The 15,091-nt window shown below is 37.6% G+C and overlaps 1 long non-coding RNA gene across 2 annotated transcripts; it reads left to right on the plus strand.

The window, feature by feature from the left end:
• Positions 1 to 9,783: 9,783 nt before the first annotated feature.
• LOC113293508 lies at positions 9,784 to 13,870 on the plus strand. Of its 2 annotated transcripts, none has more exons than XR_003332340.1 (9): positions 9,784 to 9,942; positions 10,046 to 10,152; positions 11,411 to 11,687; positions 11,977 to 12,268; positions 12,411 to 12,626; positions 12,755 to 12,977; positions 13,106 to 13,168; positions 13,306 to 13,348; positions 13,451 to 13,870. It is a non-coding gene; the product is annotated as an uncharacterized LOC113293508 (long non-coding RNA). The 2 variants fall into 2 exon arrangements; XR_003332339.1 differs by having other exon boundaries at positions 12,411 to 12,617.
• The last annotated feature ends 1,221 nt before the right edge of the window (positions 13,871 to 15,091 follow it).

Here is a 15,091-nt window from a genome sequence, read left to right on the forward strand (position 1 = left end):
TCTTATTCAAAAAGGGAAGGGAAAATTTATTAACTGTCTTAGAAACTGTGCTCAGCATAGGATGGCCAAGCCGCTGATGCCAGATAGGTATGCTTGTAGAGAAAAAAGAAGTTTCTTGGTTATTTAAGTCTCCCACTCCATCTAACACGTACAAACCATTCTCATTCCTCCCCTTTAGCAGCAAAGCTCCCGTGGTTTTGTCCTTCACAACAAAGAAATCTGTGTGAAACTCAAAACAAACATGATTATCCTTACAAAATTGATGAACAGATAGAAGATTTGTTTTTATTTTTGGCACATGGTAAACATTATTCAGGCAGAACTTCCTATTTTTAGAAGTAAAGACAGCATTGCCAATATGAGCAATCTGCAAAGTATTACCATTACCAACTTTAACTGTATCAGTGCCATCATACTCATGTGGTATACATAAGTTCTTGACATCAGCAGTCAAGTGGTGAGTAGCACCAGAATCAGTGACCCATTGAGCACCTGAAGAGTCACCAGGAAAAGAAAGGTATGCTGTCGGAGGCTTATGCTGAGGAACTTTTTGTTGGTCATAACGAAACCAACAACGATCCGCTGTGTGATTCCGCTTTTTACAGATCTGACAGGAGACTTCTCCATTAGCTAGACTTCTGTTGTGCGACATTTGGCGACGATTTTTATTTGGAGGAGGTGGTCCACGATTTTGGTTGTTGAATCGTCGTGGTTCATTCTTAGTAGTTGTAGTGGAACTAGAGGCAACAAAGTTGGCAACATGAGCTTGTATTTGTGCAAGTTGTTGTTCAACTCGCATTTCAAATGAGAGCAGGTGTGAGGTGTGGGTCTAGATATCCATCCCTTCAACAGTGCTAAGAGCAGTGACGATTGGATCATAAGTTTGATTCAATCCATTGCTTATACACTGTATCTTTTCTTCAGTTGAGACAATATAACCAGAAGCAGCTATATGGTCAAACAAACGTTTTGCATCATTGAGATAAGTTTTCAAGGATTTGTTACCTTTGGTCATGCAATGGAGTTGCTTTTTGAGGCAACTCTGATGAGCAAATGTTTTTGGTGCATACTCAGCTTCGAGTTTATCCCAGATTTCCTTGGCAGTAGTTAGTTCTGAGACAACACTGAGAACTTCAGGTGTAAGGGTTGAATTCAGCCAACCAACGATCAATGAATCTTGTGATTCATAAGCTGTGAATGCTGGATTTACATCTTCATATTCAGGAAGAGTACGTGGTGGTTTTGGTTTTGTGCCATCAACAAAACCTGACAGATCATACCCTTTAAGTATGGGTCTAAACTGTGCTTTCCACAGATGGTGATTTGTCTCTGTGTGCTTCAAGGTGACAAGATGATGTATCTGATCATTTATGAGAGTTGTTGTTGTATCTGCCATTAGTGATTTTGTGTTTTCAGATTTCTCTTTTTTTTTTTTTGGTAGGTGATTGATATGTGCGGAAGCGACTGGATCGAAGACTGATACCAAGTCAGAATATTGTTTGGTGAATATCTTCCACAGAAAGGCTTGTGGAGATAGGACTCTTATTTATATTAAGAGATAAACCAAAAACAGTTACAGAATAACACAAAGGTTGTTTTACAAACCGAAAGACTTGAACTAGTTTATAGCTAACAAGAAGAACGGCTTAAAAGCCTATTGACTGGCGTTGTTACTTTTGGTTATTGACTGACTCAGTTGAGAGTCTTGAGGAAGACTCTCTGCAGTATGCGTAACAAAAACACATCCATAACAGCCAAATGTTATGATGATCAAACTGGCAAGTTGGTGGTAGACAATCCTTCTTACAATTTGAATGAGGGCTACCCCGTTCAGCGAAGGAAGCGGTAAGAATTCAGCTTCATACTTCATTTTGCAATTAGCCAATTAGTCCAAATGCTGCTCCTAGTATCGACTCTTCAGTTTGGGATATTATTTGTTTGTTCCCGACTTGTTTGAGTAGACAGATAATTGGATTATATGTATCTTTGCTTTCTTGAATACCCATCCATTTACGGTCTTCTTAAGCGATATATATGCCTCTGTTTGATGTTTGATTTTAGTAGTTCTGTGGATGTCATAGATTAGAGGAGGAAGTACTAGCAGTCAAACTGGTACAGTGAGAAGTAAGAAGTTGAGTGACCTAAATTCCATCTTGGACCCAACATTGCCAAGGACCTTATAAATCTGTATTGTGACACAAAATTTAGTTCAATATGTACCTTTTTAACCACCAAATCTTGCATCATCACATGAAAACTTCCACAACCCAAATTCTGCAACTTCACCCTAATTTTGTCACAACAGTTCAAGATTTGTCACGTGGTTCATAATCTGATTCTTGACTCAAAATATACGTGGTGTGGCTCCAGATTTTCCTAATGATCAAAAAATCTATAACGCAACATAATTCTATCATTCTAACTTAAAAAATGTTTCTGGGCTCAAAATCTGGAAACCCCGTCACAAATTGTAATGCTCCACATTTTGTCTATCCTAGTGATGCAACCAAAGTGTAATTAACTTTTTCACTATTTACTAATAGTTAAAAGTTATGTGTTAGAGTTTGTATTACTATCACTTTTAGATTCTTACTGCCTCTCTCATGAGGTTAGGCTAGCAAAATACATGCATAAACTACCAATAGACAGAAAATTGAAGAATAAAACAATAGGAAATCAACAAGATGTTGATAAATTGAGTCTAGGGCTAGCAGTCAAATTATTCATTGAGAATCTAAAGATTGTTTTCTCAAAATCAATAATAAAGTTTGCCTCCTAAAGAAGACCTAATGCCTATTTATACTAGCAAGGTAAAACGAAATAAAGAAACCCTAAACTAAAGACGGAAACAACTAAAAAGAATCCCTATTTTGTAGAGCATTCCAAGATTAAAACATTCTAAAAAGAAATAGAAAATACGCCTGCATCACTCTCCCTCTTTTGCTATATTGTACACCGTCTCAGAACAACCACCATATGATCAAGGGCTCTGACGTTGATGACATCAACAAGAAGTTCTCTCCATAAGTGTGTATCTTACTTTTCTACATTTCATTTCTCTTAAAAATTAATAAAAATCGTTCCTTTTTTCTCATATAATGATTCTCCTGAGAAAAAATCATTTTTTTATATAGAGGTAGTGGGGAAATGATCAAGCTGGAAAACTTGAGTGTGGCAGATCACAAAATCAATGGGTTACTCTACTTAGTGCTTCATCATAGATTAACCACGGAGTGGCCATGAGCTGTTCATGACTGGAGATTCTTTAATTCTTAGTCGCACCTTTCTCAAGTGTAGGAGAAAGCTTTCATGAGCTAGACTTAGAGACAGAGCAGAATAAAAAATTATTGTGGATGTTAAAGACTTGTTCTCTGATGTAAGCTTGATTTTCTTGTTTCTTTTTACCCCCTCAATTACTAATCCTTAGTTGTCGATAGAAACCATTATCGGCATTTTAACTTGACGTAATGTTTTTGTGAATAGAGGATTCCATCTGAAATGTCCTGGGACTTTTTTGAATCTTAGTAACACCTTTCTCAACTGTAGGAGAAGGCTTGCATCAGCTTGACTTAAGAGGCTTAGAGCAGAATAATAAATTATTGTGGATTTAGAGGACTCGTTCTGTCAATTGCAGATCCCTTGGAAGATGGCTATTCTTGGACCAAAGTTTCGCCTCTAATTTAGGAGGGTTTCAAATGGTTAGGTTAAAGATGGTTTCAAGGAATTTGAAGTGGTCGTTGTCGCAAAACAAAAAGCTACTAAAACTCAAATATCCCGACTATTGGTGAGTTTGTCAAAGAATCAGATGAAACATTTTGAAGTTGGCTGATGGTAAAAAAAATAACATTGCACATTTGACATGAGATTTAACTTGGTGTTGTATATGTGGTAGCAAATGAGTGTTATGCCTCAGTTAGGCACACATCGCTTAGATGATTATTGGTTATTACAGTATACACCTTTGAGAAAGAGTGCTGACAGCTTATAAGTTAAGCATGTTAATTTTGGAATATCATTGTATATTTAAATGTAGATGATCAATAATGCAAGGAACTAGTAAATTTATTATTATTCTGTAACTGAAGGATAAATGAGGCACAAAGTATTTTAGTTTTTCTTAGAGTGAAGTTTTGAAGCAATCAATTAACAACTGAAAGGTCGATTATTAGCTGGATTTTTCTTTTCTGATGTTTATTTGTGGCGACAATTGTTGGTTCGTGCAACTTTCATGTTCTCATAGCTAGTCATTTGGTTTGATCAAATACTTACTCACGTATATTATAGTACATAATATGGTTTGATGAGTTTGTGCCGTTTATCCACTTTTCTGGTTTCCTGTACATTTTTTATCTGTACTGACATCATTGATTTATTCATTCGTAGGGTGACAGACCGGAATTCAGATTGTGTGGGATTGTCGTAAGGTACTCTGTTCTTGTACATCTATTTCTGACATTTAGAGTGCGAACCCTCAACATTCCATAGTTACTTATTAATTCTATAATGGAAAAGTAAATGTTTATTTACGTAACTTTATGATCACTACTTTGATAGGTCTGAATGTCTAATAGAAGGTCACATAACCAAATACTAAAGTAGTAATATGATCTATACATTTGGTAGCTATTGTTGGCGCAATGCGGAAATGTGATGGGTTTATGGAAATGAATTTAGGAAGAGAGGTTGGTTAATTGAAAGATGAGGCTTATATTAATATGAAAATGAAAATATTAAAAGAGGCTTGTGTAGCAACTTTGGCTTACACTAGTTTTTTACAAAGAGGCACTTTGGCTCTTACTCTAAACTCTAGCTCTCACTCTTACTACTTACTCACTCACTTGAGTTTTTTTGATGACCACAAAGGCCAACATTTGCTTCTATTTATACTACTTCATGACCAACTACTAAGAATACTCTAGACTTGGAAATCTCTAGAGCTAATTGACCTAGATCATTCTAGAGAAAGAATTCTCTAGATACACATGATGGAAAATGTCTTAGAAGACTCTAGAATGGGCTTGCACTCTTTTTATCTTAGAAGAGTCTAGATATCTCTAGACTGGGCCTATGCATTGAGATAAGCCCATGGGAGTTATAGTTAGCTATCTAGATAATTCTAGATTTACCCATCACAATTATCAAATGTTTTTAACACCCCCTCTTAATTGTGATGTTGAGCTTATCTCTAAAATGATTGAATTTATCCACCGTGACTGCTTTTGTGAAAATGTCCGCATTTTGTTCTTGCGTCGGACAGAATTGGAGCTCGATTTCCTTGTTCTCTACTAACTCTCTGATGAAGTGATGTCGTAGCTCTATATGCTTCGTCCGTCCGTGGAACATTGGATTTTTTGTCATTGCAATTGTAGACATATTGTCACAGTAGATAGTTGTTGGTTCTTTTTGCTTTTGTTGTAGGTCGGTCATTATTCTTCTTAACCATACCGCTTCACATGCTGCACTTGTTGATGCTATGTACTCTGCTTCGGCTGACGATAATGCCACCGTGCTTTGCTTTTTAGAACTCCAAGAGATAACTTTTGTTCCCATACAGAAAACATAGCCTGATGTGCTCTTTCGGTCTTCAATAGAACCTGCCCAATCGCTATCTGTGAAGCCAATTAAATCATTATCTTTTTCTCTTGTATACTTGATGCCAAAATCCTTCGTTCCCTTGATATACCGAAGAATTCTCTTTGCGGCTGCATAGTGTAACTTGCTTGGCTCGCTCATAAACCGAGAAACAATACTAGTTGCATTGACGATGTCTGGTCTTGTATTTGTTAAGTAGATCAGTGAGCCGACTAGACTTCTGAATAAGGTTGGATCAACTTTTGTCGCTCCATCATTTTACCAATTTCTCATTGGTACCCATTGGAGTTGCAATTGGTTTGCAATCCATCATGTTGAACCTTTTCAGTAGTCTTCCGCATATTTTTCTTGAGAAATGAATATTTCTTCGGAGATTGTTTTACTTGAATCCCAAGAAAATATCGCATAAGTCCTAAGTCTGTCATCTCATATTCTTTCATCATCTCCTTCTTAAATTTTTCTGTCATCTCTTGTTTTGTACTGGCATAAATTAAATCATCAACATAGAGACAGACAATTAGGAAGTCCGTACCTTGTTTTCTGATGTAGAGTGATGGCTCACTTGGACTTTTCTCAAATCCATTATCTCGGAAATACTTGTCGATTTTGCTGTTCCATGCACGCGGTGCTTGCTTAAGACCGTATAGTGCTTTGCGGAGACGATATACCATTTTTTCTTTTCCTTTTCGGATATATCCTTGAGGTTGTTCAACGTACACCTCTTCTTCTAGTTCTCCGTTTAGGAACGCCGACTTTACGTCTAATTGGTAGACTTTCATTTTGAGTTGAGCTGCCAAAGCTAACACCATCCGAATTGTTTCCATGCGAGCGACTGGGGCGAATGTCTCGTTGTAGTCAATTCCTGGTTGCTGGGAATATCCTTTTGCAACTAGCCTTGCTTTGTGCTTTTGAATTGACCCATCTTCATTATATTTTGTCTTGTAGACCCATTTCAGACCAATTATTTCTTTATCAACTGGCTGATTGACGAGCTCCCATGTCTTATTTTTCTCAATTACTCGCATTTCTTCGTCCATGGCGTTTCTCCATTTTTCTTCTTTTGCCGCTTCCTCATATTTTTGAGGTTCTAGTGCTATAAAAGCACAATTAGATACATTATAAATATCTCTTAGGGAACGCACCTTTCTAGGTGGGGCACTTGAGTCAGATGAGCTTGGACTTTGTTGTGTTGGACTAGGAGATCTCGGGCTTGCTGGTGGAGTGTTTTCTTCTTGGTGTGACAGATCTGGCTCTTCTTCGATGAGTAGTGGAGACTCGTGGTTATCTGGTTCACCATTCCAATCCCAAGCTTTGAATTCATCAAAGATAACATCTCTTGATATTACCAGTTCCTTTGTATCTGGATTTAGAAGTCTATAGGCTTTAGACTCCTCGCTATATCCGATGAATATAAGCTTTTCTCCTTTTTCATCGAACTTTTCTCTATGTTGGGATGGAATATGTGAGTATGCTACACAACCAAAAATTCTGAAAGAAGTTACCTCAGGCTTTTTCTTATGCCATCCCTCGTATGGAGTTTTATTGTGAACCGCTTTTGTTGGCGAGCGATTAAGGATGTACACTGCTGTGTTGACTGCTTCCGCCCAGTAGGTGTTGGGTAGCTTCCTTGCTTTTAGCATACTGCGAGCCATTTCCACGATCGTACGATTTTTCCTTTCCGCGACGCCGTTTTGTTGTGGAGTGTATCGGACGGTGAGCTCCTTTTTAATTCCATTTTCTTTGCAGTAGTTGATAAACTCTTTTGAAGTAAATTCTCCACCACGGTCTGTACGGAAAACTTTCAATTGATGGCCACTTTGCTTCTCTGCCAGCGCCTTGAATTCTAGGAATTTAGTGAATGCCTCGGACTTTTGCTCAAGAATGTACACCCACATCCTGGTATAATCGTCCACGAATAAGAGAAAATATCTTCTGTTGTTGAGTGAAGTTGTTCTTGTCGGACCGCATATATCAGCGTGCACCAATTCGAGGGGCCTTCTTGCTCTCCACGATGTCTTCGTAAATGGAAGTCTATGAAACTTCCCTAGAATACAACCTTCACATACTTTATCTCCACCGTCGATATTGGGAAGACCAATTACCATGCCTTTTGATTTTAGAACCTTTAAGGATCTGTAGTTGAGATGCCCGTATCTCAAATGCCATAGCTTTCCTTCGTCAATATGGTTGGTACTCATTGCACAATTTTCAATTGATGGCATAGATAGGGGAAAGACAAAATTTCCTGACATTTTTACTTTTGCCACCAATTGATTATTAATTTTATCGTAAATTGTGCATTCTCCGTCTTCGAAATGTAGTGAGTACCCTTTTCTTATAAGTTGTCCAACACTTAATAAATTTTGAGCTAGGCCAGGAACATAAAGAACATCAGATATGTATCGAGTTTTACCTGACCTTGTACGTACGGATATGACTCCTCTTCCTTCAACATTCTGGAACTTTCCGTCTCCAAGTTTGACTGGCGGAATCTCTTGTTCCTCCAATTTTACGAAATATTCTTTGTTTCCTGTCATATGGCTGCTGCATCCGCTGTCGACGTACCATATACCTTGCGATTCTTGTTGCGAGGTGAGGCAGGAATAGAATACTTGATTCTGAGAATTGTTTTTCTCGGAATAGTTTGCTTCATTAAGCCAACAATCTTTCTCCATGTGATTTAATTTATCACACTTGGTGCACTTATACTTGCAATCTTCAGTTGCATGTCCAAAATTTTTGCAAACATTGCATCGGAGATTTGAGGAGTTATTTTTTCCGTACCTTTGATTGTTGTTTCTATAACCTCCTTTTCCTTTCCACGTCCGCGGGAGTAATTTCTGGGTCCTTGATTTGACGTCGACCCTTTCTCATACTGCGAGTTGGATGATGATCCCCCTCTAGAGCTTTCTTTTTTGGCTTCTGTATTTTTCTTCTCACTGAAATTTATTTTTGATTGAAATGCCTGCTCCAATGGTTGCTCCGCGAACCTATTTATTCTTTTCTCGTGCGCCTCGAGTGAACCCATTAATTCATGTACCGAGAGAGTCGATAAATTTTTTGATTCTTCAATGGCAGCGACGATATGATCAAATTTGAATGGTAAGCTTCTTAATATCTTTTCTACCACTCTTTTATTTCAATGGTATCTCCATAACTACTGATTTGATTTACTATGCCAGTAACTCTTGAGAAGAAGTTCTGGATAGTTTCATTTTCTTTCATAAGTAAATTATCAAAATCTCGCCATAAATTTTGTAGTTTAATGGAGATTACCTTTTCTGATCCTTGGAATGCTACTTTGAGAATATTCCAGGCCTCCTGTGAAGTTTTTGCCACCGAAATTCGAGGAAAAATAGCTTTGCTTACGCCCTGTTGTAGAAACAGTAATGCTTTAGCATCTTTCTTCTTATTTTCCTTATACTCTTTTTTCTCTGCGTCCGTCCATGACGACAGAGTTTCTGCTGACTCTGGTACTTTATAACCTTCTTCTATAAAATCCCATAGGTCTTGTGAAATGAATAGTGTCTTCATTTGTAGACTCCAATAATCGTAACTCTCACCATCAAAAATTGGAATTAGACTTTGGGCATAGTTGAAACCTTGAATATTTGGTTAATTGCCATGAGTAGAGTTTTAGGATTACTGGGTTAGGTTTGCTCTGATACCAAATTTGTTGGCGCAATGCGGAAATGTGATGGGTTTATGGAAATGAATTTAGGAAGAGAGGTTGGTTAATTGAAAGATGAGGCTTATATTAATATGAAATGAAATATTAAAGAGGCTTGTAGCAACTTTGGCTTACACTAGTTTTTTACAAAGAGGCACTTTGGCTCTTACTCTAAACTCTAGCTCTCACTCTTACTACTTACTCACTCACTTGAGTTTTTTTGATGACCACAAAGGCCAACATTTGCTTCTATTTATACTACTTCATGACCAACTACTAAGAATACTCTAGACTTGGAAATCTCTAGAGCTAATTGACCTAGATCATTCTAGAGAAAGAATTCTCTAGATACACATGATGGAAAATGTCTTAGAAGACTCTAGAATGGGCTTGCACTCTTTTTATCTTAGAAGAGTCTAGATATCTCTAGACTGGGCCTATGCATTGAGATAAGCCCATGGGAGTTATAGTTAGCTATCTAGATAATTCTAGATTTACCCATCACAATTATCAAATGTTTTTAACAGCTATCTTTATCTTCAAGTTGATTTGTTCCTAGAATGCTATATTTTTATCCCCTGAATCCCACAAGTCATGACGGAATATTGTCACTTTGCATTCCAGTTCTACGTTTCCCAGGATCCTATTCTTATTCTCATAATGATTTCCTCTATCAAAGTGTAAGTAGTATACCTCAGTGAATCCCCTTCATTTTTATTTTTGAATTTATAAAAATCGTTTTGTTTTTCTTTTTGTTACTCATTTAATGATTCTTTAGGACAGAAATAAAAGCTGGAGTGAGGGTCCGCACAGAATCAATGGTCAAACAGGCTCAAAAGCTTCTTCATACACAGACCAGGATGCGGCAATGGAACCTAATCTCTGTTGATGTGAGTTCGACATCCTTATTCCTTTTGAATTTTGACCCTCACTTACTGACCTTTTCGTTCCCCTAGTCGTAGTCAAGGTTTAACAATTGTAGATGCAAGATTCCATTTCATATGTCTTGAGACTTTCTGAATCTTAGTTACACCTTCCTCATTGTGTAGGAGAAGGATTTCATGAGCTAGTGGTGAGTTTCATATCGATATGCCTCTCTAAAAACCAGATAAAGTCGTTTGAATTTGGTAGTTGATAAGATATGTAAGATGCATACTGTACATAAGATTTCACTTGGTGTTGCTAATGAGTTTTCTGCCTCACTTACGAGAAAGAATGGTCACAGTTTTCAAGTTTAGCATGTAAGTTGGATATTCTGGGATACCCCTGTAAGTTGAGTGTGGCCTGTTATATAGTAAGGAACTTATAAATTCGTCGTTATTCTGTAAATTTCTCTTAATAGTTTTTAATCAGTTCAATTAACAATTGAGACATAGATTGGGAACATGTGATGCTATATAATACATTGGTAAGTATGGTTTGATGAGTCAGTGCTGCTTGCATATGTGATATGTTGATAAATGATTTAGTCTCATCTGTTTAGTATTTGATATCATTCAAAACCTTACATATTTCAATCATTTGTGTTAGGTCCTGTCTTACTTTTTTTTTTACCAAATCATCAAATTTGAAATTCCATACCATTTTTTCCTACCAGTATTGACTATGAACCATGCTCATTAGACCACGTAAATTATGGAGCTTCGACAGTGTAGAACATATAAAAAAATTATCTTGAAAGAAAGAGTGCACAAATTTTTATTGAAGAATCATCTGTTAACATAGGCATGAAATCACTACTTGTATTAATCTTGCTTCCTCTAATGATATTTTGATCATAGAGAGCTTCAGAGTTTTTTGATGACCCATGCTTTCCAATACCATATACACCTCTAGTACTCCCTTCGTGGGATATGCTAAAATGAAAAAGTGATAATATTTCTTCTTAAAAAACGGAGTTAGTAACTGATAGTTTGTTTGAAAAATAGAAGGATGCTACTGTTTTCAATCAAAAAAAGAAAAAAAGGCGTTTTTGGTCTTAGGTAAAATTAAAGTTCTTAGTTAAACCAGTGATTTGGTTAATCAATATAACACTCATCACATCAGTATGTAGCTACCATCACTTGTCTTACTGTAGAATATTAATTTATCGAGTATTTATATCAATCAAAATCATCGAGTTCTAATTTCCAGGGTCATTTTTGGCAGGCCAGTGCTCTTCTACAAAAGAATCTTGATAATGCTAAAGCAACCCCTTATCTCTGAATCTATAATTCTTAGCGACCAAGTGTCGGTAAGACAGGCATATCAACTTTCTTTATCCTATTTTATTTGAACTCAATTGCTGCTTACCAGGTGACTATCGCTCGGGTATACAACTGGGATGTTCACCAGGGCAGAAGTAAGCAAGTTACTGCAACTGCAGTCAAAGACTCGTGAAGGATTTCCATTATCGCGTGGCCTTTTCTTAGTTACCCTAGTCGGAGTATGTTTTTCAATTTGCACCTCTTATCTTCTTCTTTTTTCACATTTGATTTTGGACAAGTTTTGATGTTATTTTAATCTTAGTTTGTGTTGTTGATTTTTCGTGTCGATGATCAGTAATGATGTGTCCTAATTTTGGTAAAATCTTAATCTCGAACCCGATTAGCCCGTGTTTGTATCACAGTTCTTTTGTTTTGTTAGTAGGCAAGGTATTCTTATTTTGTGCGTTCTCAGTGTTGTTGATTTTTCGTGTCAGTGATTAGTATTGATGTGTCCTAATTTTTTTAAAGCACAACAGCCATGGGTTGATGTCATACTACGTAGCTGTTGGCACCTAATGTTGATAGAAGAGTAGCAGTATCCTAATGGTGTCCGGATACCAACTCTTTTGCTTCTGCAGCAACAATTACATCAGCCTCCAGACCAATCGCTTTCTCAGCTAGCCCAGGTCCTGTCTCAGCAAACACAAGTTTTCAGTCATCACAACAAGCATTCTCGCAGCGACAGCCAAAGTTGCATACTGTGCAGCAGTCTGGTTAGAATCTATCTCAGCAGCCGAATGCCCAGGCAACTAAACTACAGGTTATTGCAGATATTGGATTTGTAAGCTTCTTTGTTACCTTCTTACTAGTGTAACATGGATTAGGAACGTCCCACCGTAAACATGGACAATGGTGGTTTTATCTATGCGTATAGCTTTTTGACTATGGATTTTTCGTTGCAGTATTCATGGTCAAGAAACATTCCTCAAAGGCAGACAGTTTCCGACAGTCTTGCTACTGCAGCTGCTGCGCCTGGGTCTTCCACAACAATCACTACAGATCCTGCTTTAGTACCTATTGGTGGGCAGGTTGCACTTCTTCCTAGTGATTGGACCGAACACACCTCTTGTAAAGGGTACAAGTACTACTACTAAAACAGTGTAACAAGTGTAAGCCAAGTAATGTTTTTTTTTATCGTTCTCTTTTCCTTATTACATTAATTTTTCACATTATTGTCTTACGATATGGTTTTGCACCTCTTAACTTGTGGAAGTGATCCCATGTCTCTGAATTGCATTAACTGTAGTGGGAGACTCCGAAGAGTTAACCATATTTGAGCAACAACAGCAGCAAAAATTACCCATCCAGAAAAACCTCTGATTCAAGAGTTTCAGTCTCAGTCACAATTGCAGTCGCAACCACAGGTCCTATCTACCCAACATGGCCCTCACAAAAAAGTCAGATTCAACGGCAGATGCAGTTGCAGCAGCCTTCTTTATTTTTTTTTTGTTGGTCATCAAAATGCTCAGGTAAATTCCGAGATTTGTTGCATCTTGCTATTGGCCTTGGCCTTGGATCTCAAGTCTAGATTGTACTCAAGTTACATGATTTGGGTGTTAGTTGATTGTTTGAAGTATCTTGCGGCATGGGACTGCAGGAACATGGTTTCGCTCAATCACAGGTTTCAGCCAATTCAAGTGACCCTGCTCGTTTCTAGCAGGTATGTGATGCTAACTTACTGATGAAAACGTTAGTTTACGGCCTCATGTTTCAGTTTCTTTGTTCTTTACCACCCACCTGAAACCAAAATGGAAAGAGTAAAAGACTGATGGTTTGCCTTATCTTTTTATCTTGCAGGGTCTTGAGGCACAGGAGTGGGCAGGGAAGAAAAAACCTACAGGTTCACCCTTCAATGTTTTTGTTTATCAAACTTTCATTTCCATGGCTTACAAGTTACAACCTATCAAATAGCTGATTACGTTTGTGATTTACCATAATTTAGAATTGAAGAATAGATTCTGAACCAAAATGCCTGCTAAAGCTTAAGTACTTGATGAGAGGTTATGCCACATAATGGAAATGAGTGGTACAAAGAAGGTTAATGCGGCGGAATTTATGGTAATGAATGCATGCTAACAAAAGGAGAAGTCTGAAGGGTGAAAGCTATTGTTGTGATGTGCTCGTCTGATGTTATATGCAACCGCAATGTTGTTCACCTTTTGGTTTTCTAAAAAAGTTAAAATCTGTAACATCTATTCATAGTTCTTAATCATTTGATTTTGGCCGGTTGGATTTTTGGCGTGTGTGAGCAAGAGTGAGCCGATGTAAGACCTGGAAGTAAGACTATTGACGTGCGTTCAAGCCCCCTTGTATTTGTAATGAATCTAATGATGGTCATGGGTAATATTGGGCTGATTTAATTCAGAAAGCAAACTTGAGCAGCTCGAGTCCTGTGCACTTTCAAGTTCAAAACTTATTTGCTATCTTGGATAAGCTCCTTTAGTTCAACAACCATTTTAGTTGACCGTTTGAAGTCTTCATAGAAAGCCAGCGGAGTGTGCCACTTAAATACCTACCAATTATCAAATGCTGCCAGTTATGCCAAGTCGAGAGCCGTTAGAGTTGCATTGTTGCTATTTCCAGAGGGAGTTTCGAGGCCGATTGGAAGGTCTGTACACAGTGGACAATTAATCGCGGTTGGAACGAGGAAGTTGACCCATATTAAAACCTTCTTAAAATTTTGAAACACCTAGTTTTCAGTAAAGAATTAATAAAGATGGAGTATATATCCTCTATGAAATATATTTAAAAATTGAATTAATTACCCTATTCGATGATTACAATGAAAATTAATGTTATGGTGTGATTCCAAAGCAGGGATAAATTAGTGCGAATTTGGGGAAAATACTTAAAAATTCTCATCTATTTTTGAACATAAAAAAAACTCGAAAACATCAACTAAATTGGAACAGAGGGAATAGTATATTTGAAAAAGCTTTTTCTTTTCTTTTTGTGCCCACAATTTTCCATTGTATTTTTTAGATTTCCTGCTCTTAAGTATCGATTTCTGAAAAAGCCCCAATAGCTCTCTAAGAAGCTTCAGAGGATAAGGATTAGAGTAGGATTAATGGAAAACTGTAACTAACATGCTAGACCTCTTGGATTAGTTTTATTTGAGCTGGCCATCCTAATTCCATTGTCTTAACAAAACTGATAATCGCTATAATAATAGATGCCTCCGTTTCCCTTTTTCATGTTTTCTGAATTCCTTTATCAGGCCTTCGGCTAGGTGCCTCAATGATTCCTCCGAAATCAACGCCAACTGTTTCCCGGTTTCCTTCCGTTTCTGATAAAAGAATAGTATATCAATCAAGGCACATACAATTAACTAACATCGAGTTAAACCAGAAAGCGCACAGCGCCAAGTTCGGTTTTCACCTCAGTAAAACGAACAGCACGAATTTGTTCAACCGTCTGGCGCCTCCGAGCAGCGGCCTCTAATTCCCTTTCCCTCTGTCTCTCATCGCGTGCAATCTTCAAGTCTTCAATCTGGCGCTTTATAGATAGCTTTTCTTCCTCGGAAGTCGCACGGCTTTGTGCAACCATCAAGCATGGCCACCTCGACTGTAATTCGAGATCCCTG

The sequence above is a fragment of the Papaver somniferum genome, chromosome 7 (genome assembly GCF_003573695.1).
Source record: "Papaver somniferum cultivar HN1 chromosome 7, ASM357369v1, whole genome shotgun sequence".
NCBI lineage: Eukaryota > Viridiplantae > Streptophyta > Magnoliopsida > Ranunculales > Papaveraceae > Papaver > Papaver somniferum.